This window comes from Onychomys torridus, chromosome 15, assembly GCF_903995425.1.
Source record: "Onychomys torridus chromosome 15, mOncTor1.1, whole genome shotgun sequence".
Lineage (NCBI taxonomy): Eukaryota > Metazoa > Chordata > Mammalia > Rodentia > Cricetidae > Onychomys > Onychomys torridus.
Window position 1 is genome coordinate 37,382,344 of NC_050457.1, and position 27,637 is coordinate 37,409,980.

Genomic DNA, 27,637 nt, shown 5'->3' on the forward strand with positions numbered 1-27,637 from the left:
GTTATCCAAAAAATGCTATTGGAAAAAAAAATGTACTTAAAATAATGTTAATTCAGATACACTAGAACAGAAATTATTGAATAGACTAAAATTATATTCATGCCACAGCTCTAAGACAGCTAAATAATCATAAACTTTAAACATACTCAACTACTTAGTCCTGAAAGCCCAAAACTAAGGAATGTAGAAAAAGAACTAATAGATTTCTAATCAGGAGAGGAACTTCTTCTAAAGACAACTAATCACAAGTGAAAAACACTGAAGGACTTGAATAGCAAGTTAATTGACTTGGTCTAATTGATAATTATGTATTTTTTATTTTTACTTATGTCTTTAATTTAAGCAGTCTTCACTGTTACATTCTGGAGGAGGCTCCTCTCCTCCTGCGTCTTCTCAGTCATTTCCTCCTTGTATTTGCCCTTCTCCTTTCTGACTTGTGAAAACATGGTTTTCCTTTCCAGGATTCTGTTTGTTTGTTTGATTGATTGATTTGCTGTCTTGGTCTAGTCTCAGCCTGGTGATAGTCACCTTTCTGGGGTGGATGCCCATTAGGACAGGTGTGCCATCAGCCTTTTCTTACTACACCTGTTCAATAAGACGACATATTTCTTCCTGTATACCTGGACCACTTTGCTCATCTGCTGGCCTTTTGTAGTTTACTCAGAAAACCTGAACTTCACATCAGTCTTTCGGATGGGCATAGATAGAACATGATGTGTCTGTCTCAGTTTTGTGCAGAGAGGGGAAGATGTGATCTTCCCTTGGAGATGAGAAGGTGGTTTGGAATGCTGTGTGTGCTTCTTGCTTTAGTCAGAAGGCACAAAGAGATTGCGCTTGACATTGACGGCTGCCAATCCAGTGGGAAGGGGAAGGATCTACATGTGGTTTCCGGTACAGATACTTATTATGTATTTGAGTATAAAATAGTTTGACTACTGTAGTTTCTAAAAAGGCAAGACATACCAATTCTGTCATAATCAGTGTTCTAAGAATGAAAAGAAAAGGAGAGAAAACTATAATAGGCTTAAGGTAAAAATAAAACATAAAAACCATTTTTAAACCAAGTCTTGGATGTACATGTTCATAGTAACTTCATTTGTTATACCACAAAACTGGAAACAACTCAAAATGATACTCTTCAGTGGACAGAAAAATTATTACATCTCTATGTTAGGATACTATACAGTAATTAAAATAAATAAGCCATTGGTACCTGCACAACATAGATGGATCTCAAAATAGTTAAGTCTAGCTAAAGAAGGCAGACAAAATGAAATAGTATTAATATATAGGGTAAATTTGCATGCTAAATTTATATTTACACACGTATATATAAAATGGAAAATGCAAACTGATATTTAATACCCTGATAACTAGTGTTTGCCTGCGGATAGAGAGAAAGAAAACAAGAACAGAAGTAGCAGAGGTCTGAAGAGTTCATCAGAGGTGACATCATTTTGAGGTGATGATGTATTTATTGTCTCTGTGTAGGGAATGGTGTGACATGCATACACACGTGACCCCAAACTCTGAAATTTGTACATTTTATTATTTGTCAGTCATACCGCATAAAACTCTGGAAAACATGCTGTGTCCCTTAAAATAAAAATAGTTTTAATCATCTCAGGTTAAAAATCACTGGACATACGTTTCTGGTGGGATCTTGGGTCCTTCCAACACCCCTCCCCCCCATTGCTTTCCAATTAAAATAGCTGTGTAAGGAAAAGACTGAGAAGGAATTATAACAGTTGCTACATAATCATATACAACCGAATCATTAGGGCTGCATATTAAGAACTTAAAATGTACCATGAAGATGTTTTCAGGTCTGTTGATTTAATATGCAGTGTTTGAAAATTTCATTGCTAATAAAAGAAATGAGAATTAATCTGTCTGTGTGCAGCAGCATGCAATTAATGAAAAGAAATATGCATGGCAGATTCATTATGTAAAGAGTGAGAAATTTCTCAGCATAGCCCAGTTGTGGTTCATACTATGGCGGTACTCAAAACCATATTGATGCAGTGTTCTGTCAGCCTTGATTTTAAGAGAGCGATTTTGATGACTCTGCCATTGGTAGAATGTAGGTTTCAGAGAAAGTAGTGAGATGGAGGGAAAACAATAATAGCATCAAGATGAAAAACAAAATGAAACAAAACACATTTGAGAGTTTCTGCTTCTAAAGCAATGAAAATAATTGTAGTTTTGAGAACCATTTTGTATGCATGTGTGTTTCTGTGTGTGAAATACCACCTTGGTGGTTGTTTACAATCCCTTGCAACTTAAGTTCATCTTATTGGGTTGGTCTTAGCCAACTGGTGGTGGCTGTTTGCCAGAGATGACTGTATTATTAGTAAGTCCACAGTTTAGGGACTAAAGGCAGAGTGCTAACCTTATTTTGTTCCAGGCTACCTGCCCCCCATTTTCTTCCTAAGCAGATTTAGATAATCATTCAACTTCTCTTTTATTAATTAAGTTGACTCTTTGTCTATTGAGATGGATAGAATCCAGAAGGGTAAATATGCAGAGGTATCTTTCTTAGGCACTTGGTTATAGAAAGATGGAGGTTAAAGCCTTCCAATATGGACAGGTTCACATTTCTCAAATGTGCCTTATCTTTGGTGCTGTTACTCTTTTTGTCTAAAGTAGTCTGTCTTGCAGACACTTGACTTATTGTCTGAGTAATCTCAATATGAATCAATGAAAATTCAATGACGTGGTAGTGGTGTTAAGAGCCAAGGTGATTGTGTCTTAAATGTAGAAACATACAAAACATGTAAATGCTTTTGGCATACCTTTGAACAGACCCAAAATTTTCTAGTCGTTTTTCATTCTGTGTGTGTCCACAAAACAGGGATAAGAGCTTTGGACTACGAACACTGGAAAACATCCAACCTAACAAGAAGGGCTGCTGGCAGCTTGTGACAGTTCAGAGTTGAAATGTAGTCATTCTCCAGCCCCAAATTGGTGTAAACACAGCTGTTTTCTTATAGTTCCCTCAGAAGCTCACCCCCTTCCCCCACACACAATGAGTTTATTGCATATGTGTTGGCATCGTCAGTTGGTTTAGCTTTCACTAGGGGATCTTTGCCATAGTATAACAGAAAAAAAATGAATGAAAGACAAGACTGTACTGGACTCAAGAACTTTGTGCTGGTGGGATTACCTTGAGTTTCTTCAAGTCCATGAAGGATCCAGGAATGTATGTCGGCATTCAAACTGGGAGGAAAGACCCAAATCTAGTCATATTGCTACCCAAGTAATGTGCATACCAAGTCCCAGACTCCAGGTGGGAGGGCCTCCTTCTCTACATGGTAAGTGTTACCACCAGCCTTTGCCATGCTCAGGTTTGGAATCAAGCTTAACAGCGCTCTCCCGCCCTGTTTAGAGTTCACGGCCACCCTTTGTCCCTTTCTAGGTAGTTGATAATTCTATGCTTTGCGCTTTGACACTCCTTCCTGTGTCTCTGATGTTTTTGGTAGTAAACTCTTGATCTCTTACTCGGAGTCAAAGAATGCTGCTTTGTCTCATTGCTTATAGAACTAAACAGCATACAACTTCCCTCTCGGGTGACGCTTCCCATTCTTTCTCTTCCTGGCTGCTAAATATGTTTTCCTCCTATCACTGGAGAAAAGAAGGAAAGCACCAAAGAACTATTGCCACCACTTCATCTGGATGCCCTCATTCTAATCTAAAAGAAATATGTATGTGTATACACACACACACACACACACACACACACACACACACACACACACACGTTATAATGACGTAGGGATTCTTTATTTCAGTTAATTTGTGCCTCTCTCTGAACTGGCCTGCTTATCAAGTCCTAAAGCAGTCAAGAAAATATTTATGGGAAGGAATACATATGTGAACTTGGATTTTATCTGCCAAGGCATTTGTCAGAAATCGATGGCCATATCCCTCCTCTATTATATTATGCACGATTTAATAAAGAAACTACATTTTAAAACAAAGTTATGCTATGATCTTTCACTCAGTAGATAAAAGGAAATCCTGTTCTGTATGGCCTTATGCAGGAAGAGTTGAGTACTGCCCAAATGTAAGGATTCTAATGGTTTTTCCAGAAGGATTGTTTTGCATACAATGTAGTTAAAATGAATATCCTGCCAGTGTGATTAAAGGAATTTAGGTTAATAGATGTTGATGCCACTGGAGTCTCATGTCATTGTCACCTGTGGGTTCTGTGGTTTTGGAAACAATTGGTCCAATCTAGTGTCTCCACCTTCTGAAATACTACTGAAATCCTATTTGAAAATTTTTATCAGTTTATAGAAAATCTATAGAATACTACAGGTAAACTTTGTGGTAAGTTCTGTTAGATAATTTACAATATTACAAAATAATTGTTGGTTTTATAAAACATTTCAAATTCTATTTTGATGTTCTAGTTTATTTTGTAAATGATTTATATATGTGTTTTCCACATATATATTTCATTTTATTGTTATCTAACTTAATATTTATTATTATCTGACACATAAATTGAGTTTAAGATTGTCTTGTTTAGGCTGGGTGTGGTGGGTCAAGCCTTTATTCCCAGTATTCAGGAGGCAAAGGCAGTTGGATCTCTGTGAGTTTGAGGCCAGCCTGGGCTACATATCAAGTTCTAGGCCAGCCAGACTATGTTTAAAAAAAAAAAAAAAAAGAAGAAGAAGAAACGAAAACAAAAATGGTCTTCTCTAAATAATAGTCACTGCAATGTTCTGCTTCTATAATTTCCTTATCCCACTTTCCCTTAAGAATGTTCTTACTAGTCATGGTTGCTGGATTAAAAAAAAAAAAAAACAAACCCCTGAATCCCACCATTTACAACTATAATAAAGACCTTGACTCTACACTGGAGTGCTTTGAGAAAGTGTCTTCAGGCTGTTATGAAAGTAAATTCTTACACACTCTTCTTCCTGTCGACGCTGACAGTGTGTCTCTGAGCAAGAAAAGGAGAGCAAAGAGTGTGTGAGTTTCTGACTCCGGGACGCTGATCCAAGTATGGACTCCCTTCTCCTTCCCTACGTCCTCTGCTATGACCAATACTTCTGACTCACCCTGTTCTATTCATTAGAACGGTGAAATGCTGAAATGGTAACCTTGAGTGACATTGTAGCCATTAATACTTTTTGTGATTTTCAGTGGGGTTCTGTCTTCCTCAGTTTTCTTGTGGCTTTTTCTCAAATAGACAAGGGCCAAGTCATCATCTTAAAGAAGGAGCCAGTGAGAACTGGAAATACTTCATGGCTTGCTCGATTGTGCTCCCAAAGAGTAGAACCCTGGCCAGTACAGAGTGAACCCTCTGAGAGGCAGGACTTGTCCTCCTTGAACATCTCTAGTGGGACTTTTGTTCAGGGGGTTTAGTGGGTCAGGTCACCAGAGAAGGACCCAGGGAGCAAGCTCGGCGCCACCGTGTGCATCATTTGGCCCCTATGCAGACCACGTGAAACTTTCTTTGGGACTGGAAAATGCCTGACGTGGCTCCTCCAGAGGCTGTCGCCTCGAGGTTCCCTGGCCCCATCCTTGTTTTTAATACGCAGTGGGTCCTTTGTCTTGCTTGAATGTTCCTGGAGCTTGCTGACCTGTGGGAGCTTGAAGTGAAAAAAGCCATCTCCAGCGGTTCTAAATCAAGTTTTAAAACAACAGAACATTTTAATATCTCTAGCTGGAAGGGAAATGCTTGGAGCTGTGCAAGTGGCAGGCAGTACGGAGGAGCTGAGGAAGAGCCGATTCTGGGGCCAGTGCTGGCCACAAAGTAAAGTGCTCTGAAAGAAACCCAGACAATCTCTGCTGTCTGGGTTCCCAGTGAAGTCAGAGGGGACAGTCCTGGCAGTGCTGTGGATGTGTATGCTGGGAGAGATATAAACAGCAAGAGTCTCAGCCCTGTGGCTATAAAAAGAAATATTTTTTATGATGTATTCGTTGTTTCCGAGCAGGCTGTGAGTTGTGTTTAACTTTTAATTCCTATGCACTTCAAAACCTGGGTTTCTGTCTGCCCAAGTGCTTAAGCTCTCTCAGATGTTTTTATTGTGTAATGCTTTCTCCAGATTCTTCTTTTAATGTATGGTCACTCCCCCCCCCCCCAATCTGTTAAAAGACCAGTCTGTGTGACTCTTGACACTGTCATTCCATTTCATGGTTTTAATTTAATGTGGGTTGTCGCAGCCAGGAGCACGTGATTAATAAGAGCAGTGGATTGTTTATCACAAGATGCATCAAAAACTAGACTTGCTTATATCTTACTGAACCTAAGTCACATTTTAGTTCTCTTTGGAATTCCGCACATCATTTGAATTCATCCTAAACTTGGAGATGTGTATCTCTTGTGGCACACATGGTTAAATGACATGAAATATGGGTTATTGTGTCTTTAATTTCTGTTTGTGTGCATGAGCACATGTGCACACATACATCCATACGTTTGTGTGTGAACATGCTGGAAAGAATACTGTTAGCCCAGGAGTCAGTGTACTGAAGAGTGGGAATATTTTTATAGAGTTTAGAAGTCCATCCTCAACTGCTTAGGTCTTTTTTATATTCTTGTACTGGCTAGTTTTACGTCAGTGTGATACAAGTTAGAATCCTTTTGGAAAAGGCAATCTCAGTTGAGAAAATTACCCCACCAGACTGACCTGTAGCCAAGCCTGTGACACATCATCTTGACTGATGATTTACCTGGGAGAGGCCAGCTTTCTGTGGGTACTGGTACTCCTGGGTTGTAGTCCTGTAGGCTGAGCACGCCGTGAAGCCAACACTTATCCATAGTTTATGCCTCAGTTTCTGCGTCTGGGTTCCTGCCTTGAGTTTCTGCCCTGACTTCCATGGATGATAGATGATAAGCTATAATAAGCTGAATGAAATACACTCTTACTCCTCAAGTTGTTTTTGGTCATGGGATTTTTTTTTTTTTTAATCACAGCATTAGAAGCCCCAACTAAGACAATACTTGTACAGTGTCATCCAATAATAAGTGGGTGGTCCTGGTCTGTCTTGCATGTTGCTGTCTGACTGCTGAGTCATGTCTGATCCCACTAGACTCCTGAGTTGGTGATAGGTGTGCTTGCCACAGTGGTCTATCCAAGCCTTCTTCAAACTCTGTCAGACATGTGGCTTATAGACAGTCTTCTTCAGAGATGAGCCTTGATGGTTATTTGAGTTTATCTTATAGCAGTCTACTTCCCAGTGATTTTAATCTCATAAAATAATCTGAAAATGCGTGATAAATTAGCTGTCACTCAAACCTGTTAAATTGAAAAAAAAAATGCTGTTTTAAATTCCCTGGCATAGTGCTTTGTTATCTCAAATTGAAGACTGGCATGATAGGGAAGTCAGTGTCCTGGAAACTGTGTGTGTGTGTGTGTGTGTGTGTGTGTGTGTGTTTGCTTGCACATGCAGCGCATGCACAAAATGGACACAGTTGTGCCTGTGGAACTATGCTGACAAAGACATTGTCCCTAGACACTCATTTAGACATATCCATCTTGCTGTTGCCCATTCTGAAAGACTTTGTTTCAAACCTAAACACCTCCCGTTTTTTTATTTTTTATGTGGCATGGTCTTCTGGTCTTTCCCTGTCGTGGTTGCTCTCTAGGCCAGTTTTCAAGTGGGTCTGTTTGGAGTGCTCAGAATGCAGTGCCATGTGTAGTCTGGTAGTTGTTAGTATCTTCAGCTCCCAGTGCTGTTTTCTTAGTGCTAACAGAGAAACACATTGGGCTCACATTGGGCATGCCTCAAAACAACCAGCTGCTATTAGTCAGGTCCCTTCCTGTTTCTCTTCTTCAGTTGATTTCAAATACTAGACATTACTTATATTTCTGTTCAATTTCATTGTGTAAGCACTGGCTTATTGTTCCAGCTTGTCATTTTTTTTTTTTTTTTTTGACAAGCTTTCAATTTTATCACCCATAGTATTAGGAGTTTTTTTTTTTTTCCAGCTTTGAGCCATCTCTAAATATTAATCTGATGCCTTCGAAGTTTTTGTTCAATTAAAACATATAAATGTATGAAAGTGTCTGCTGTGTGCTGCTAGTCTTGGGCTCCCTGCTAGAGATAACGAGATGACTATAATGGAATCATTCCTTCAGGGAGCTCACAGGCCATGGGGAATAATAGACATGCAATTACCTAACTATGATGTGGTGTGGTAATTGCTATAATAGAGTTGTGTGTAAAGTGCCCTGAGACCTAAGGTTGGTTGAAAATCATAGAAAAGGTAGCTCGTTCTATGTTGGCATAGAGCCATGCGTTTCCAGTCACGGCAGATGTTAGGGACCCAACTGCTGCCTTTCAGTTTGCCTTTTCTTCCCCTTCTGTTTCATTCTTAGCCAAAGACACAACATAAGGCTTGTCAAATGTTTTCCTGAAATGATCTTATACCATTGTACTTTCCAAAGGGATCCAGAAACCCGCAGGTCGCTCCAGAAGGCATTGAGGATTACTCAGACTGATTTGCGGCGAACCTGTGGTGGTTCATCATAATCTGATTTGTTAAGGCCAGGGTCGTTTTGCCTACTACCAGTCTTCTGGTAACAGTCCCATCCTCAGTGGTTTTATAACATTGCTCAGAGCGGTTTTTTGATGACACCAGGTTTTGCTATCTCAGTATGTAATCTGTCTAGATCTGAAGACTTGAGTTGTACTCTATCTTCAAACTCCAACTTCCTCTTAACTCCTTCCAGATTGAGAATTATTCTTTTTTTAATGTCCTTTCTACTTTTCCCCCTTCATCTGTTCTTAGTTTTTTTTTTTTTTTTTTTTTTTTTGTGTGTGTGTGTATGTGTGTGTGTGTGTGTGTGTGTGTGTGTGTGTGTGTGTGTTTGGTTTTTTTGCAAGTGTAAATCCACGTGAGGCTTTCACTCTTCCCTTTCATCCTGCATTAATTATTTTTCTCATTTGGATGATTAGCCATGGGTTGCGTTCTCTCTCTCTCTCTCTCTCTCTCTCCTCTCATAGCCATAGTATGGAAAACCTTCATGAAAGTTACAGTTGGTGACTATTTTGGGTGTTGTGGTCTCTAGGATAACACATGAGCCACTTCTTCTTGATGAGTCAAAATGAAATTCGACAGATTTATCATGGTCTTCAATCCTTCCTTGCTATGAAAACATTAAATGAGCACGAAATACATTTATTAGACCTGAGGGTGTCATGATATCATGTCTAATAGCACCTGGCTCTGACAGTGTGACTGTCATTATCATTGTGTTTGCCACCAAGACTGGACAAGTCACACTTTTGGCCATCACCCATACTTATATAGGTAGTAGCTTCTAGTTGCCACGTTCTCTCTCCTTTGGGGGTTGTACTGATGACCTGCCCTGTTCTTTATTGGCTGTTGTCCTAGTTAGATTGTCCTAACTGCTATATTGAAACATCATGACCAAAGCAACTTGGAGAAGAAGGGGTTTTTTTCAGCTTACACTTCCAGGTAACAGTCCATCACTGAGGGAAGTCAGGACAGGAACCTGGAAGCAAGAGCTGATGCAAAGGCTGTGGAAAAGTACTGCTGATTAGCTTATGCCTCATGGCTTGCTCAGCCTGCTTTCTAATAGAATCCGGGACCACCAGCCCAGGGATGGCTGGTTGACCCACGATAGCTGGGGGCTGGGCCCTCCCCCATCCATCACAAATTAAGAATGTATCTTTTAGCTGGATCTTATGGAGGTATTTTCTAAACTGAGGTGCCCTCCTTTCATATAACTCTAGCTGTGTCAAGTTGACATAAAACTAGCCAGCATGATTGATCCTTTGTCTTTTTGACACACAAAGACATCATTGTTAAGTCAGAACCTTTTTCTGTTTTGCTCTTCCTAAGATCACACATTAATATCAATGATATAAATATTCCAGAGTTTGAAAGTCCCACAGCCTTTAAAACTTTAAACACCTGTGAACTCAGTATCTTTAAAATCCAAATTCTTTTAAAATTCAGAGTCTCCCAACTGTAGGCTCCTATAAAATCAAAAATGAATTAAATACTTTTCTTACTTCAAGAAGAAAGAGCAAGGACACAGTCATAATCTGAATAAAGCAGAACCACACTCTAAAAATGTAAGTGACTCAGTGTCCAGTTGTCTGGGCATCACTCACAGTCTTCTGGGCTCTCCCAAAGGGCTTGAGACACGTCTCCAGCTCTGCCCCTTGCAGCACACACAGCTTGTCTTCTAAGCTCAAGTTGGCTCCACTCTACCGGGTGCTGTTCTTGGTGGTCATCCCATGGCACTGGCATCGCCCAAACTGCTGGTCCCCTTGTTGGAACTAGGCTCCCCTTCCACTAGTAGCCTCTCCTGGGATCTCTAAAAGGACTCTAGTCCTACCACACAGTGCCAAGCCTCAGCTGCTGTCCATGACCCCACATGCCATCAAAACCAGTACCACCTGGGTGACTCTAACACTACCAAGTTGGGCTGCTAGCCCAAGGTACAGCCTTGGCCACTTCTGGAACACAGCTGCTATGTGCTGACATGAGGAAACACTTTCCAGAAGACTTCATCTCAGTGATGCTGGTCTCTTCTCAATCACAGCTTATTCTTCACCTCCTGCTGACAGCATCCATTGTCCCAGCAAAGAAAAGGTTTCATGTCAGTGGTTCCGGCCTCCTGTTAACCACAGCTGTTTCTTCGACTCCAACTGACCAGACACCACAGATTCTTCACCCAAATGACCCAGCAGAGTCTTTGCTTCCCTCTGAAACTTCACAAGCCAGGCTCCTGCCCTCACTAATCTTAACTTCCTAGCTCCTACAAAGTAACTCCAGGAGCCCTCAACATTCAATGGCTTTTTTAGCCCCGAGTTCCAAAGTTCTTTCACATTTCTTAAAAAAACCACATGGTCAGATCTGTCACAGGAAACCCCACTCTCTTGGTACCAACTTTTGTCCCAGTTAGGGTGACTATTGCTGTGATGAGACACCATGACCAAAGCAACTTGTAGAAGAAAGTGGTTTTTTTCAGCTTATATGATTCAGCTTAATATTTCCAAGTTAGTAGTTTTTCTCATTTCTGCACCAAAATACTTGACAAGTGTAACTTAAGGAAGGAAGATCTTATTTTTGGCTCAGGGTTCAAGGGTACAGTCCATCATGGTGGGAAAAGCTAGAGGCAGCTGATCAGGTAGGATCCGCAGTCAGAAAGAAGGGGGTGGGTTGGTGGGCAGGGCACCGCAGTTGTCATAATCTGTCTGCTGTTTCCATCTGTGCACTTCCAAGACCCTAGCCCATAGAATGGTACTGCCCACAGTTAACTCTATCCAGAAATTTCTTCACAGACATGCTCAGAGATTTGTCTGCTAGGTGACTCTAGACCCTGCCAACTGACAGTCAATATTAACCGTCACATCAGCTTCTTAGTATATGCATCCTTACTCCTTATTCATTTAAACTGCAGAGAATTTTTTAGACCATTTGTTATTAATTGACACTGTCATCCATCCATGATGTTTCTTCATCGTCCACTTTCAATCCACCTCTCCAACTCTGTCCCCAACCCGTCTCCTCCCTCTTTCACGTCCTCTTAGTTTAGTTTGTTTTAAAATAGCCCACTGAGTCATAGTGCTGTCTCCAGAAGTGTGGGGCCATCACTTGGGGGGGAATGTTGACTCCTTAGTTGGCGCGATAATTTCTAATGAGTACTGATAGAATCACTTACCTCTGGGTTTCAGGTCAGGGGTGTCTCAGAGCTCCAGTATAGCTGTATATGTTGCCCTTTATACTTAGGTATATGGTATAATGCTGTCCATGTATCAATAAGGTTTTCCTTACAAAACATAAATATTTAGTGAATTTTAAAATAGTGTTTTAGAGCAGCAGTTCTCAAACCTCTGGGTCATGACCCTTTGGGGGGAGTCTAATGGCCCTTTCACAAGGGTCGCATATCAGACATTTATATTACAATTCATAACAGCAAAATTACATTTATGCAGTAGCAATGGAAATAATTTTATGTTTGAAGGTCACCACCACATGAGGAGCTGTATTAAAGAGTCTTAGCATTAGGAAGGTTGAGAACCTTGCCTTAGATAATATTAAAAACAAAACTTTAGGATCAAAATATTTACTTAAAGGTGTATTTTTATTTCACGTGTTTAACTATTTGCCCGAATGTATATCTATGCAGCACTTGCATGCCCTTTGCCTGTGAATACCAGAGGAAGAGGTCAGGTCTGTTCGAACTGGAGTTAGAGACTGGTGTGAGCCACCATGTTGGTGCTGGCAACTGACCTGGGTCCTCTAAGAACAGCAGGTGCACTTAACTACTGAGTCATCTCTCCAGCTCCTGTAGATGAGAATATTTTAAGGCTCTGTTACATAATATAAAACTACTTTATAGATTAATTTACTTTCATATTGGAAATATAGTTTGTTTCTGCTGTTATATAGATTAATATTTCTATTAAGAATATATTCTATTATCTTTGTTATTACATGTTTCCTGCTGTTTTAAATCATTTACATTTTTAGACAATTGGATAAGTAAAATGGTACCATATAATTTTATTTTTTATTTTTTAAAATTGAAATTTAAATTTTTAATGTTTTCAGTCGTTGATAATTGTTCTTATCTCATCGATTTGCTCTTCATATATGGCTACTTTACCAGTTACTTTAGGTGAAATTTCACTTCAAAATTTTTCTTGAAATTTTCATTGATAATATGTGAAGGTTTTTGGTAAGTTTGGGGGAAGAACTGAGGTTTTTTTTGTTTGTTTGTTTTGTTTTTTACATCATGTGATAGTTTATACCAGCAGTGATTTTTTTAAAAGGTTTAATTTTTTATGTTTTAACTTTGTGTTTATGTGTCTGTGTCTTTGTATGGGTATGTGCACATGTATGCAAGTGTCCTCAGAAGTAGAAGCCAGAGGCATTGAGTCCCTCTGGAGCTGCAGTTATGGGTGGTCGCAAACAATTCTGACTAGGGTGCTGGGAACCAAGCTACCTCCAGTCTTCTGGTCCTCCAGAAGAGCAGTACATACTGCTGAACTGTTTCTCTGTCATTAGAAACAGTGTTTTGTGTTGTATATATGTGTGTTTGTCACACTTACAGAAACTTCAGAATGCATCTCCAGATTAGCATGATTTTCATTTTCAATTGTATTATATAGAAATTTGAAAGCATTTAAATTTATTTCCAATTATAAGTAGTACCATATTAGTTCTAAATCTTCCAGTTAATTATTTGGGGTTTCCAAGTGTTTGGTTATCACTTGCAGTATTTTTTACATCAATTACCTGTCCCATTTTATTGTGAGAATCTTAAAAGCAATGCTGTTTCTGGTGACAGTGTAGCCAAGGAGACTTTAGAAATTGTTGATCGCCTAAATTCGCTTGACCCTCATCGTTCAAGATTTTGACTAGAATTGATGAAGCTAGAGATGCTGTGTATAAATAACAGGAGTACAAAATAGGAAGTCACAAGTGACATTGAAAACCATCGATAGGAGACCACTCTGGCTGCGTAGTAGGGGAAAAGATTGTGCAGGAAATAAAAAAAAAATTATCGCATGGTTCTAGTGGTATTTCATGCCGGCCGTGTGAATAGATCATCCCAGAAAATGGCGGGGAAGGTGATCTTAGTGAAAAGAAACTCATAGACAATAGTACTGAAGAAGAATTGTTCGCGTTGGGTGAAGTGTACAGGTTTGCAAATGTTGTCTATGGAGTCAGGTCATTGAGAGCTTTGGGTGGCAGGTCTTTCTTTGACTAATGCTTCCCAAGGTTTTCCACCGTATCAGAGACATTGAAAGGACCATATTTTCATGACAGACAGAATGAACAAAAACTGCCAAGTGCTGGAGGTAATGGGTAGACACAGGGATACATGACTCAGGCCACACTAGTCACCCAAGGGTTACAAGCTCTTGACACATCTTCCGTCATCCCAGGGCACATCTGAGTTAGGAAGGAAATATGATGTCTGTTTTATCGTTGTTTCTCGATACAACGGTATTTCATTTGAAAGCTTTTCTGAGGTATTTTGCCCAGAAAATCACTTTGTTCCCTTCCCATGCACATATAGGCTCTCCTTTTAAGGTACCATATATGTTTGATTTTCTCAGTTGAAATCCCGAGAGTCCCATTCATTAACCCTGCCTTCAAAACCATTGGTTTGAGTTAAAAGCAGAGATGGCAGTCTATGTGTGTCTCAAGTTCTTACTTCCTTGTCACCGGAGACAGATTTGTAGATGTCTCAAGTCTAAGTCACTACACTTGCAGTTCAGTGGTGGAACCCTGGGTTTTGACACGGGGTCTCTGTCTCTCTGTCTCTCCGTCTCTGTCTCTGTCTCTCTCTCGTGTGTGTGTGTGTGTGTGTGTATGTGTGTGTATGTGTGTGTGTGTGTGTGTGTGTGTGTAATTTCAGATTCTTCTTTCAGGGATAGAATACTGCTCTCAAATAGTAATCAAGTTGTTACACTTCACATCTGAAGGAGTTGTTGTAGACTAAACAAAATTACCTTAATGAGCAATTCTCTAAAACAGCATTTCCCTTGATTAAAGAACCTAGTTTAAGTACCGAGACACCATAATTTAGTGCTGTTCCATCCACACCAGTTGTTAGGTTAGCGAGGCAGGTGCTTCTCAGGGCTCTCTAGCTCTCCTGCCATTTAACCAGTTAAATTAACCAGAAGCGTAAAAATAGATCTTGATTTAATATCTTAAGGGATTTTGATACTAGGAATAGGTTTCAAAGCTTACAGTTTCATCTAAATTCCCTTTAAATGTAATGATAATAATTTTGGTTATTTTTTTTTTAAAGGATCTTGTCTTTAGAGCTATATGCAAAAATGAAATCAGTATCTGCAGACAGCTTCAGAATAATTCAGTGAAGGAAGCGGACAAGGTTCAGCTGGGCAGGGTTGAGTGTTGTCAAGCCTGGATGGCACTGCTCACTGTGCTTTGGGGGTTCCATTTGCTTGCTCCCTTTCCTCCATAACAACGAAGGAAGGCATCAGGGGTATATAACCTATCATGCTGTTTGAGTAGCATCAGGAAGACAGTTCTGTCTAGAGGGAGCATGGGCTGTTCAGTGCAGTGTTGAGTCTAAACCGCTCTGCCCTGGTCCCTGCTCTTCACTGTATTTTTCTGATCCTTTTAGTTTCTTCCTTTCTTGATGTTGTCACAGTTCTAACTCCCTCTTTTGCTACTGTCCATGTCCCTCTCTCTAGGGGATTCATCCTTCCCTTCGTCTCCCACAAATGATTTACTACTTCCAATATGCTCTGAGTAGAGAGCCAAGAAATTAAGTGTGATCACATTTTTTTTCCTCTAGGCAAAGTTTCTGTGTGGGCCCCGGGGACCTTTCAGCGTATTCAGCAAGTGAGCTTTAGGATGTTAATTTGAGAACATTTCTGTTTGTTGCCCTACAGCTTCTAGTTTTTAGTTGTGTTGTAGATAGTTGCTATGCCCCTGTGTGTGGTGATATTTTATTTGTACTGAAATGGGATTTTATTTGCATGTTAATAAAGTTGCCTTGGGGTCAGAGCAAGCCATAGCAGAAGGTGGGCGGTGGTGGTGGCGGTGGTGGTGGTGGTGGTGGTGCACACCTTTAATCCCAGCACTTGGGAGGCAGAGCCAGGCAGGATCTCTATGTGTTCAAGGATACAGCCAGCATGGAGACACACGCCTTTAATCTCAATACCAACCATAGACGTCCTGGAGGTCTGTACAGACAGGCAGTGACGAGGAGGTCATGTGGCTGGGTTTACAACCAATGAAAAGGCAGAACAGAAAGTTAAAAGGACAGACACACAGGAAGTAGGACTCTTATGGAGAGGAAAGACAGCAGAAGCAGTGAAAGGTAAGGTTTTCAGCTCTCAGCTATTGCTCTGACCTCTTGGCTTTTAACTCTGCAATTGGCTCTGGGTTTCTTATTTAACAAGACAGTTACATCTATACCTGTGGCTGTTTATATTTGAGTTATAAGAATAGGATTGATTTTGTTTGCCTGTTCTTAGTGCAGTGATGATGGCCATCACATTTACTTTAAAAACTCACAGAAATGTCACTTCTTCCCCATGTTGGTAATAGTGCAAGAGACAGAAAAGTAAATGCGCTTTTAGGGACGTTCTGATGTATTGGAGCCCACTACGTTTCCTAGTGGCTGTACCCAGCAGGACTGCATAAGAGGATGATTGGACCACGGGCCTGGGTACCTGGTGTTTGTAAGGGTCTGCACTTGACTGTCACTAGCAAGGGGAGGTCTTTTGCTCTGTCCCTTGGCATTGTTATAAATAGACCTTTGGAATAAAGTTCGGGGCAGGAGGTTTTTAGATGGAAGCTTCCAAAGCAGTGTGCTTCATGGGAGCTTCTAAAGCAAGAAGGCAGGAAATGAATAGCAAGATGGAAGTGGATGTTTTGGGTTTTCATAACCCCAGATGGAGATGACATCCCATCTCTCTGTCATGTTTTCTTTGTTAGAAGAAACGCCTTAGGTCTGCCTGTGCTCAGTGGGAGGAGTTGACAGACAGGTGTCTGTCACTTCCAGGAGCCCAGCCTCCAGACACTATCTTACAGACATTAAACCTTGTCCAAGGTTTCTGTACCTCCCGGGTAATTAGTGTTGGGATGATTGGATGTCCTTCCTGATAGACTTTTGCTCCTGTAAACATAAAAAATCACCTTTGTGTGCCTGTGGCACCATTATGGCAGATATAAAAGTAGTCACCCTTGACTATGAAAATTTTAAGATATGAGTTATTGTCTTAATGTTGTATAATTTTGTTTAAAATGTTTTCTTAAACATTGATTATTAGCAAGGACACCATCCTTAGAGCTGTGTCCTGAAATCTGTACTGAAATCTGGCTCTTGACCCTAATTTTCCTAAGTAAAGAAGAGATGAAATCTTAGTGCCACCCACAACCAAAGAATAGGAGTAGGGTGAATTATATGTATATATACTACTTCATTTTATGGTCAGCCCTTGGTGTAAAGAAGTGTTCAGACCAACCGTAAGCCCGTGGTTAGTATTGTTTACAGCAAACTATTTTTTAAATGGACGTGTCCGATGTCAGGCAGATTAACAGACATCCTCATCTCTCCCTTACCATTGTTTTCACTCATCTAGAAGAAGAAGGGTATGAACACAGGCCCCTGCCTAACAGTGCAGCGCTAAGAAAATTCAGCATTGCAGGACTGCACTGGATCCCTGATAAATCTTTCTTCTCCTCCAGTTGTTGGGTTTTGCTTGCTTGTTTGTTTCGTTTGCATCATCAGGCACACCCATCCTTTAGCTGCTCCAGTCTACATAAAGCTTAGATGGTGGTTTAGCACCCTTTGAATCACACTGTCTCTCTCTTCTCTTTCGAGAGTGTTCTTCATGGGAAACTGTATTTGGAAGTGAAGATCTGGACCTCAGGCGATTTCATACTCATTTATCTTCGGTTAGCTAGTGCTCTCGTGCCTAATTGTTTTACACTGTGACACTCTGTTCACATTATCCTCTGTCCCCAAGTGCTCTATGACACAGACACACTTACATTTAAGCTAATTAAAATTAATTTCATTTTGAGGGTCCTGCTTGCCTCTTGAGATGAATATTCTGCAGCATCAAAGGCGAAAGTTGGCAATTACTACTTAATGGTAGGATCCAGGGTGATGAAATCTCTTTAGTGGTCCATGTGCTTTAGTGACTAATCTTATTTTAATGTATAGTAATTGTGTAAAAGAGGAAGTGTGATCCCCTTTGATATGATTTAGTGATTCATTCATCCAGCTTCAGTTCTAGGGAATGCTTGTCTGGAGTTGTCTGGAGTGGAGTGAGCCTGTCACAAGTTCCCCTTCATCATGACAGTTTCCAAGGACAAAGGGAAAGCTTGCTTTGAGAAGGAATGAGATGAACTGCTCTGCTTTGGAAAAAAGCAGAATTCAAATAAATGTAGAAGGAACAGAGGGAACCGACAAGAGTTATTTTTAGAATATACAAAAGCCAGAGACTGTTTATACTCAATTCTGTGAGGAACAAATCAAGGTAATAGTCATTTATTAATTATAGTTAATAAATATTGACTGTCTACTCTGCACCTAGAGATGCAGATTTGAACTTGACAAACAAGAATTTTTTTGGGGGGGGTGTCTTCCAAAGTCGATGAGAGACAGGTACCTGGGGAAGGCAGTTATGCTTAAAAGCTGTGAGGAAGTGGGTTTTACATAGTTGCAAGAATGCCTGAGAGAATGAGACCACTGTGTGCCTAGGCTTGTGTTTGCTTTTCTGCTATTGATAATCCAATTATATTTATTTGAAAGTGATCTATGACAAGAAAAAAGGAAGTACGGAGCACATGCCCATAAATAGCACTGCTTTAATCTATACTACCTGTGCTCTTACTGAGGCAGCCATATGAGCTGTTGAAATGGTGCAGAATTTTGGCTGTCTGAGCACTTCTAACAAAAGGGAAAGAAGCAGGGTATAATATATATAGTTTACCATGTGTCAGCCTGGGAGATAATTGTGTCATATGAATGGTACTTTTAATGGTCACATTAATTATACTTTTTTCTGTTTTGGTTTGGTTTGGTTTAAAATCTAGCCCAAGCTAGCTTTTTTACAATCCTGAGCCTTTTCATCTGAAGAATGACTTTTTTTTAATGGTGGAAAGAAATCCAGACAACAAAGATGGAGGGGGAAACACTGTAGAATAAAAAATGACTTGAGGCTAAGGGAGATACAGGCTGTAGGAGAAAGTTACCAGGAGACGAGAAAAGCTTTCTCCCAAATCCAAGCTCGGCTTCTTTTCCTAGCATTGGTTCCCTCAGGAACTGGAAGGACCTGACCCCATTGCCTACAACCCTCAGCACTTCCTAGACTTTGACTTCTAGGTCTTAACTCAGGTTAGCTCAGTAGTTTGGGAAGTTAGAGGCTTAAATAGTCACTATATAATACACCTTTAAAATAACAAAATGACAGTTAATGTTTATGAACACAGCATATTCTATATATATATTTAATGAAAATTTTCATTTATCCTTATGGTCCTGTGAGATGAAGTGCTTTACTCTTATTTTCACTTTTTGGAGGGAAACTGAGCCTTGGAATAATTAAGGTAGTTAAGGTCCCTTGTGATGCTGTGTGACAGAGCTTGGCTTTGAACCCAGGTAGTAAGACTTGAGAAGATATGGCACTGTTTGCCTTTCTGCCATCTTTCTACCCATGAGGACTAGCATGCTGGCCAGGATTGGGTCCAGGTCCCATGCATGCATTGCATTGCTTATTTTATAGAAAATTTGTATTGAATTCAGGGGGAAAAAATGGAGCCTTCAGAAAGTTTTAAGACAAAATTGATCCCTAATCTGAGAGATGTCTGTATTTACCCTTAATTTGTATTGCACATTCAATTATTTAATTAGACAGTTCAGATAATGATATAGATTATTGTATGTACACCATTAAATTAAATGTTAATGTCACCTCTCTGAAGTCTGTCTAGACTGTTCCTTTGACATTCACTCTTTTGTATTTATGACTAAACATTATCCTGGCTACACTTCTATATTCAGTCTAGGTAGGCTACAGAGAGAATGACTTGGCAAGAAAGCAGAACTTTTCCTTTAAGAGCTGGAGTAATATTACATACCATATTTGTCTTTCTGAGTCTGAGTTACCTCACTCAGGATGATTTTTTTTTTCTAGTTCTATCCATTTGCCTGCAAACCTCATGATGTCATTGTTTTTCTCTGCTGAGTAGTACTCCATTGTGTATATGTGCCACCTTTATTTATCCATTCTTCAGTTGAAGGGCATCTAGGGTTGTTTCCAGGTTCTGGCTATTACAAACAATGCTGCTATGAACATAGCTGAGCATGTGCCCTTGTGGTATGATTGAGTATTCCTTGGATATATGCCCAAGAGTGGTATAGCTGGGTCTTGAAGGAGGTTGATTCCCAATTTTCTAAGAAAGCACCATATTGATTTTCAAAGTGGCTGTCATGTTTGCATTCCCACCAACAGTGGAAGAGTGTTCCCCTTGTTCCACATCCTCTCCAACATAGGCTGTCTTCAGTGTTTTTGATCTTAGCCATTCTGACAGGTGTAAGATGGTATCTCAGAGTCATTTTGATTTGCATTTCCCTGATGACTAAGGATGCTGAGCAATTCCTTAAATGTCTTTCAGCCATTTGAGCTTTTTTTGTTGAGAATTCTCTGTTTAGCTCTATAGCCCATGTTTTAACTCACTCATAAGTGGATACTAGATGTAAAGAAAAGGATAACCAGACTGCAACTCACAATTCCAAGAAGGCTACCTAGTAAAGAGGACCCTAAGAAAGACACAGGGATTGCCCAAAGACAGAGAAATAGATGAGATCTACATGAGCAAACTGGGTTTGGGGGAGAAAGGGCATAATGGAAGCCAAGGGTTGGGGGAAAGAGAACTTAGGGGAGTGGGAAGTCCCAGCTGGATTAGGAGCAGAATGGGAGGATAGGGAGGGAGATACCTTGATGAATGAAGACCCCGGGGAAATAGGAAGAAGCAGAGTGCTAGAGAGGTCCCCAGAAATCCACAAAGATACCTCCACTGTAGACTACTGGCAGTGGTCGAGAGAGTGCCTGAGCTGACCTGCTCTGGTCGTCATGTGGCCGAACACCCTGGCTGTCATAATAGAACTCCCATCCAGTGTCTGATGGAAGTGGGTGCAGAGATCCATGGCTGAGCCCCAGGTGGAGCTCCAGGAGTCCAGTCGGCAAGAGAGAGGAGGGATGGTATGAGTGAAAGATACTGAGATCATGATTAGAAAAAGCACAAGGATAAATACCCAAACTAGTGGAAACGAAATGAGCTGTGAACCAGTGGCTGAGGAGCTTCCATGGAACTGGACCAGGCCCTCTGGATAAGTAAGACAGTAGATTAGCTTGAACTGTTTGTGAGGTCCCCAGGCAGTGGAGCCAGGACCTGTCCTTGGTGTGTGGGCTGGCTTTTTGGAGCCTGGGGCCTATGCTGGGACACTTTGCTCAGCCTTGGTGTAGAGAGGAGGGGACTAGACCTGCCTTGGCTGAGTCTTCCAGGCTGGGCTGACTCCCTAGGGGAAACCTTACCTTGGAGGAGGTGGGAATGGGGGATGGATGGGGGGGGAGGGCCAGGGGCTGGGAGGAGGGAGGACAGGGGAATCTGTGGCTGATATGTGAAATTAAATTAATTATAAAATAAAAATATTTTTTAAAAAAAGAATTGGAATATAGTTCCATACAGGCAGTAAAAAGAGAAACTGGGGGCTGGAGAGATGGCTCAGAGGTTAAGAGCACTGAATGCTCTTCCAGAGGTTCTGAGTTCAATTTCCAGCACCCACATGGTGGCTCACAACCATCTGCAATGAGATCTGGCACCCTCTTCTGTATGCATAATAAAATAAATAAATCTTAAAAAAACAAAAGAGAGAGAGAGAAACCATGGGCAGAGTCAAGCATAGAGCATTTTGTTGGTGTTGCTTTAGCATGAGTAGGCTAGATAGTGACAACATGGAAGTCAGATAGAACTCAATGAAATTGCACTTAGTATGAAACATAATTAATATGCTTCTTTTGAGCAATCAAGGCTTCGGATGAGATTGCTCTTCTTTATCTTCTCTTCTACAGAAAATGAGGTACCACTGGTTTTAAACATTTTCTGTGTTCTAGGAATATATATTAATCTATAACCATATACGTATCTTATTGGTTTCCTCATAAGATAGGTAAATTAAAGTTACACACACACACACACACACACACACACACACACACACACGCACACACTCGCACACGCATATTTTCACACTATGAAAGACCTTATTTTCAGCAAGTTTGTAACAGGTTTGTAAGATACCCACCCTCCAACCAGAAACTTACTGTTTTGGCCCTTCTGGTTCAGTTGCGTTGGTTAGTGGCAATTTGAGCAAATTTTCCACATACTAGCTTTTCTAATCTGGCCATCAGATTTTCTTGAATACTACAGAAGTGCTATGCTTTTCATATCATTACACCAGGCCCCCAAATTTGCTGCTAATAAATACTTGGAACTTAAAATGACCAGCTGTGATTGCCTCCAGGCTTGGGAGTGTTCTACAGAGTCAGCCCCTTGCTTTTACAGGAATGCGGAGGCCATCTTTCCCAGAAGCATCCTCACAGCCTTCTCCTTCTTCATTCTCTCTGAGCTGCTACTTAGGTATCTGGATAGTGTAAAGAACCACATCAGATGACTCCCTAAGCACAGGGCAATCCTTATTTGTGAAGCACTCAGCACACGCTGCATTGTGGCAGCATGTATTCAAATATTAGTAGAGTGAAGATTCATTGTGGATCTGTTTAAGGAAATCTACGTACTATTAGTAGTTGAAAGTTGAGAGATACCTTGCTGAACGGGGACATGCTAGAAACGTAAAAATGAAATCCGTTGGGACTCAGAGTTGCATTTGTGGGATGTGTGAGAGCAATGCAGCAGGGGTGGCAAAATGGAGCCCTGTTGTAGAGAAGTCCACACGCTAAAAAACCACTGCTTGTAGCCAAACAATGAGTTATTTCTATGACATGGAATGATTTGGGGGCAAATTCTACATTCTGCCATTTGAGAACTGTAAATAGTATTTGATAAAAGTTTAACTCATTGGAAAATATTTATTATGTTCTAACTATGTATAAAACTTTGTGTTTCACATGTTCCAATATGAAGATGGACTTAATACATTAAATACATTGTTAATTTATACATGCATTACATTAACTGCACTAAACTTCCCTGTGACTTACAGTCTGCTCTGGAAGATGCTGTATACATTTAGATAACTGTGCTACAGGGTGCAAAGTGTTACAGACAGAACCAGGAACAACAGGCTTCATCCGTCAAGCAATTATTATCTGCTAGAAGAGTGAGAAAAGCATGGTGTAGTGGATGACATTAGATCCAGCCCTTGAAGGACTCATAACAGTTGAAATGTGTAAGAACTTGGAGGAGAATTGACTCAATCAGAAGTCCAGGAGGAGGAGATAACACACCAGAAGCTGGAGGGTGAGAAATTGGGACCTGGTCCAGACGATAAGAACTCAGAGTTGCATTTGTGGGATGTGTGAGGGCAATGCAGCAATGCAGCAGGGGCGGCAAAATTGAGCCCTGTTGTAGAGAAGTCCAAACACTACGTCAGATACTTCAGAAGTGTTACATTCTGGACAATTAATAGTTTTCAGCCCTGTGCTGATAGAATTCTAGCTAACTTTTTGTGAAAGTATTTCGGCTTTTTTTTTTTTTTTTTTTTTTTTTTTTTGGTTAGAGCTATGCCCCAGCCAGTTTGAAAGCTGTTCTGGTGATGGAGATGGAAGCAGGTGAGGTCACACAGCAGAGTAAGGAGGAGGGAGAGGAAGAGATAATTGAACGCAGCTATGTAGAGTGCTCAAGTCAGGGTGTCAGGACTTGACCGTGAGGGGGATGCTGTAACCTCGATTTAAATAACACAGACACCCAGAACATGTATGGAAAGAATGGATGAGGTGAGAAGAGGGGGACCATTTATTAGTAATGTTTAAAACTCTATTTTATAGGACATGGGCTAAGGACTACCTCCCTTGGGAGCTTGCAGAGCTGTATTAGTTTAAAGTTTGGGTTCTTTGGCTGTGTACATTGTAAAAATCTCTCTAGACATTAAAATAGGTTAGATTCTAGTTTGAACCTATGAAGACCATGGGGATTATGTGATCATTCTATGTTCTTCTTGGTTTTGAGATCTCATTACCAATTCCCATTCTCCCATCTTGAACAAGACAGAGTGAGAATAAAAATAATTCAAAGTAGGATTCTTGTTCCTTCTCAAATAAAACCCCAAATGCCTAAATCTTGATAGACAATGAGGATATATAGTTGAAAAGCCTGTCTGGGGTCTCAGGTACCTTCATGCTTTTAAAATTAAGTGGGACCTCCAAACCCTTTCTCTGCATGGTCTCTGTGTGTCAGAATTTACCATGTTAAATTCCTTTAAAAGCAATAATCAGAAACTCATTGTATGTTAGTAAAAACAGTATTTGACTGAAAATTACATTCAAGAACAAATATACAGATGGTGGCATATCCATTTTAGTCATAGAAGAAGGCATGGTTCTCATACCTGCCTCAATCATAAATTTATTGTTATATGTAGTTTGGATTGGAGTATGTGGAGAAAATCCAGACTCACATGGATGTGCAGTTCCAGACAGGAGGTGTCTTTTAAGAGCCTTTTTGGATACCTGTCGGCTGTTTTCCCTGGCGCTCCACTGAAATCCATCAAGTGGGTGGTGACTCTTGAACACCAGCTGCAGTGTGAATCTGAATCAGCGTGCCTTGGTTCCTTCACATCTGCCACAACTGATTTGTATCAGTGCGTTTTTGAAAAATCTGTGCGAGGCTTTATAGCCTCATATGTCGATCATTTGGAAGGTCTTGATTCATTAAGTTCTTTTGGCCTCTCCAAATGTTGACACATTGCGTTATACATATGTTTCTGTTAATATTACCATCGGTCTCCTCATTGAGAAGGTATTCAGTGCACAATAGCAGATACAGCTCTTCCAAAACTCTGGCTTTTGCCTGAAAATAAATTTTAAAATGAATAATGCCGTTGTTTATTTTCCATGAAGTAACATAAATTGTAGTCTGAGTCCATTAAAATTCCAGGTAAAAATGGAAAGGAAAAAAGCAGGTGGTTTAACTTACAACTCCAACAGTTGCACAATTTATCACTGAAACAGTGTCCGTGTCAGTTTGTCCCAAGAATTCTTGTTATATGCTACCCTTTAAGTTACCTGGAATGTTTAAAAAGATGCCTTTGGGTTAATTTAAGAAGACTGGCAATTTTTACTTCCTGACCCCGCTAGTCTTAGACTAGGATGACTTTGTTTTCTTCTCTCTGAAAGTGTGTGACAGTCAGGGATGCGGGAGTCCAGGCTGCTGCCTCAACCTCTATTCATGTCGCCCATGGGCAGTTTTACTTCCGTCAACTTTGCAGAGACAGTGGAAACAGCATATGGAGCCCTAGTCTAGCTATATGCATAGTTTTTGGGTTTCTGGGCTTCCTGAAATGGACTCAAAGGCTTAGACTTTGGAGAGCTGCAGCTTAATGTTAGCAGGCATCTTAGGCATCTCTTGTCCTAAGTAGGCAGGTGTTAGGAAAACCAAATCTTGGTTGTTACTTCCATGTAATTTCTACTTTTTGTCTTGTCTGCTACTGAGCCAGCGCTTGGTCAGATGGCCAGAACTGATGCCTCCCCCTGTACTATCCTTTGCATAACTGTTGGTGGCTGCCCATAACCCATTTATCAAACTGCCAGCATCTTAGAGTCTTTGCCTGGGGTCTTTTCTCTCTCTGCTGGAGCCTGCATTGCCAAGGTACCTTGGGCAGGCTGATAGCATTAGAAACTAAACATCTGCTCTCCACAGTGGTGTTCAGTCAGCAAACTGAGGAAGAGCAGATAGGTAGATAGGACCCATGTCCTTCACTGTGCCTGTTCTATGCTGGCTCCGAGAGGCTAAACCCTGCCCCCACCCCCACCCCAGTGCTGCCTGGATTGGTGGCCTGCCTTCTTGTTGTATTTTGCTCTGACATATTTGTCCCACGCTGACTCTAGTGTCTCTTATATTTATCCCTCAGACTTTTTGTACTGGGGAGTCCAAAACAGAAGGCAGAAGCTTAACTAGGTGTGGTGACGCACACCTTTAATTCCAGCACTCTGGAGGCAGGGTCAGGCAGATCTCTGTGAGTTCAAGGCCAGCCTGGTCTACTGAGTGAGTTCCAGGACAGCCAGGGCTGCACCGAGAAACCCCATGCCAAAATAACCATAAATAAATAGACAGACAGACAGACAGACAGACAGATAGATAGATAAAGGGAGACGGAGGAGGAGGCAGAAGCTGTTGGTTTACATGGCTTCTTTGAGCTCTTCTAGCCTTTGGTTTGATTTGGTTAACTCTTCCTACCCAACATTTTCTCCTGATGGATTTTCAGTAATCTCAAGTATATTTAATATTAATAGTTCATCCTTTTCAGGTGATGTAGTTAGCTATCTGCTCAGGACTTGGTAGGGTATTTAATGAGTCTTCAAGGTTTATGAATGCTGAAGGCTTGGCAGATTGAGCCTGGAGGAAGCTCGGGTAGGTGTCTAACAGAGCTACTAACAGGTAATGAATAGTAGACGGGGCCTTTAACCTAGACAAGACTGTGGTGGTATTGTGTTCCCCAAAATATTGTGCACCCTAATAAACTTATCTGGGGTCAGAAAACAGAACAGCCACAATATTAAACATAGAGGATAGTCAGTGGTAGCACACACCTTTAATCCTAGCATTACAGAGGCAGAAATCCCTCTGGATCTCTGTAAATTCAAGGCCACACTGGAAACAGCCAGGCATGGTGACTCACGCCTTTCATCCCGAGAAGAGAGCCTTTAATCCCAGGGAGTGAAGGCAGAAAGCAGAAAGGTATATAAGGCATGAGGACCAGAAACTAGAAGCATTTGGCTGGTTTAAGCTTTTAGGCTTTTGAGCAGCACAGTTCAGCTGAGAGGCATCCAGTCTGAGGAAACAGGATCAGCTGAGGAACTGTCGAGGTGAGGTAGCTGTGGCTTGTTCTACTTCTCTGATCTTCCAGCATGCGCCCCAATACCTGGCTCAGGTTTGATTTTATTAATAAGAACTTTTAAGATTCATGCTACACAAGACCATTCCAGGTCATGTCCCTTAAGGACATGTAGTTCTTCAGTTATTGTTTCTCTGCCAGGGCAACAGAGCCACGTATGACCTGTCTTCACATGGGCTGTTAGCTTGTGACCGTTGATGTCATGTGACATGCGCATTGTCACCGTGATTCAGGATCTCTACACCCATCCCCATTGTCTCCCAGCTATGTTCTTTGAAGTTCCTCACTCCTCATTTGGGGATGCCATTCTCCGAGTGTTAATTCTCTTCATTACAGTCTGTGGGATCACTTCTTAAACATGCATGCTCATTCACATTGCGTATTTCATCCTTGCCTATAGGAGCTACTCCCACTCTCTGGGAGGCAATCCCCATGTAGCAAAGGGAAAACAACGTCTTCTTTGCAGTCAGGAAAAAAAAAAGATCCTAAATGTGTTTTCTGTTTATCCTAGGTAGGGTTACCATGGCTGTGATGAAATACCAGGATCAAAGCAGCTTGGGGAGGGAAGGGTTGATTTGGCTTATACTGCCACATCACAGTTCCTCATGGGAGGAAGTCAGGACTCAAGCAGGGAAGGTGCTAACTCAGAGGCCATGGAGAGGTGCTGCTTACTGACTTGCCCCTCATGGCTTGTGCAGCCTCTTTTCTTATGGAACCCAGGACCACCAGTCTAGGATGGTACCACCCACACTGGCCTAGGCCGTCTTGCAACAATCACTAATTTTGAAAAATGCTCTACAGACTTGCCTGCAGCCTAATTTTGTGGAGGCATTTTCTCTTTTGAGGTTCCCTCCTCTCGTGACTCTAGCTTATGTCAAGTTGACATAAAACTAGCCAGCACACCGTTAGCTGAACATGCATCATGTTCTGTCCCAGTTACTGCATACATTCGGATAGGGTGAATGGCCAAAAGGGGTGAGGTTAGTGAAGACCTTTGGAGGCTCAGTGTGATGGAATAGGTTCTGGGCTTTGTAGGTGTGCTAGGGCAGATGAAAACTAATGGCAAT

General features: G+C 41.0%; 1 protein-coding gene across 1 annotated transcript in view; it reads left to right on the top strand.

The window, feature by feature from the left end:
- Window positions 1-27,637, top strand: part of Arl15 (ADP ribosylation factor like GTPase 15) — a 273,220-nt gene that overhangs the window by 50,499 nt on the left and 195,084 nt on the right. The window lies entirely within an intron of this gene.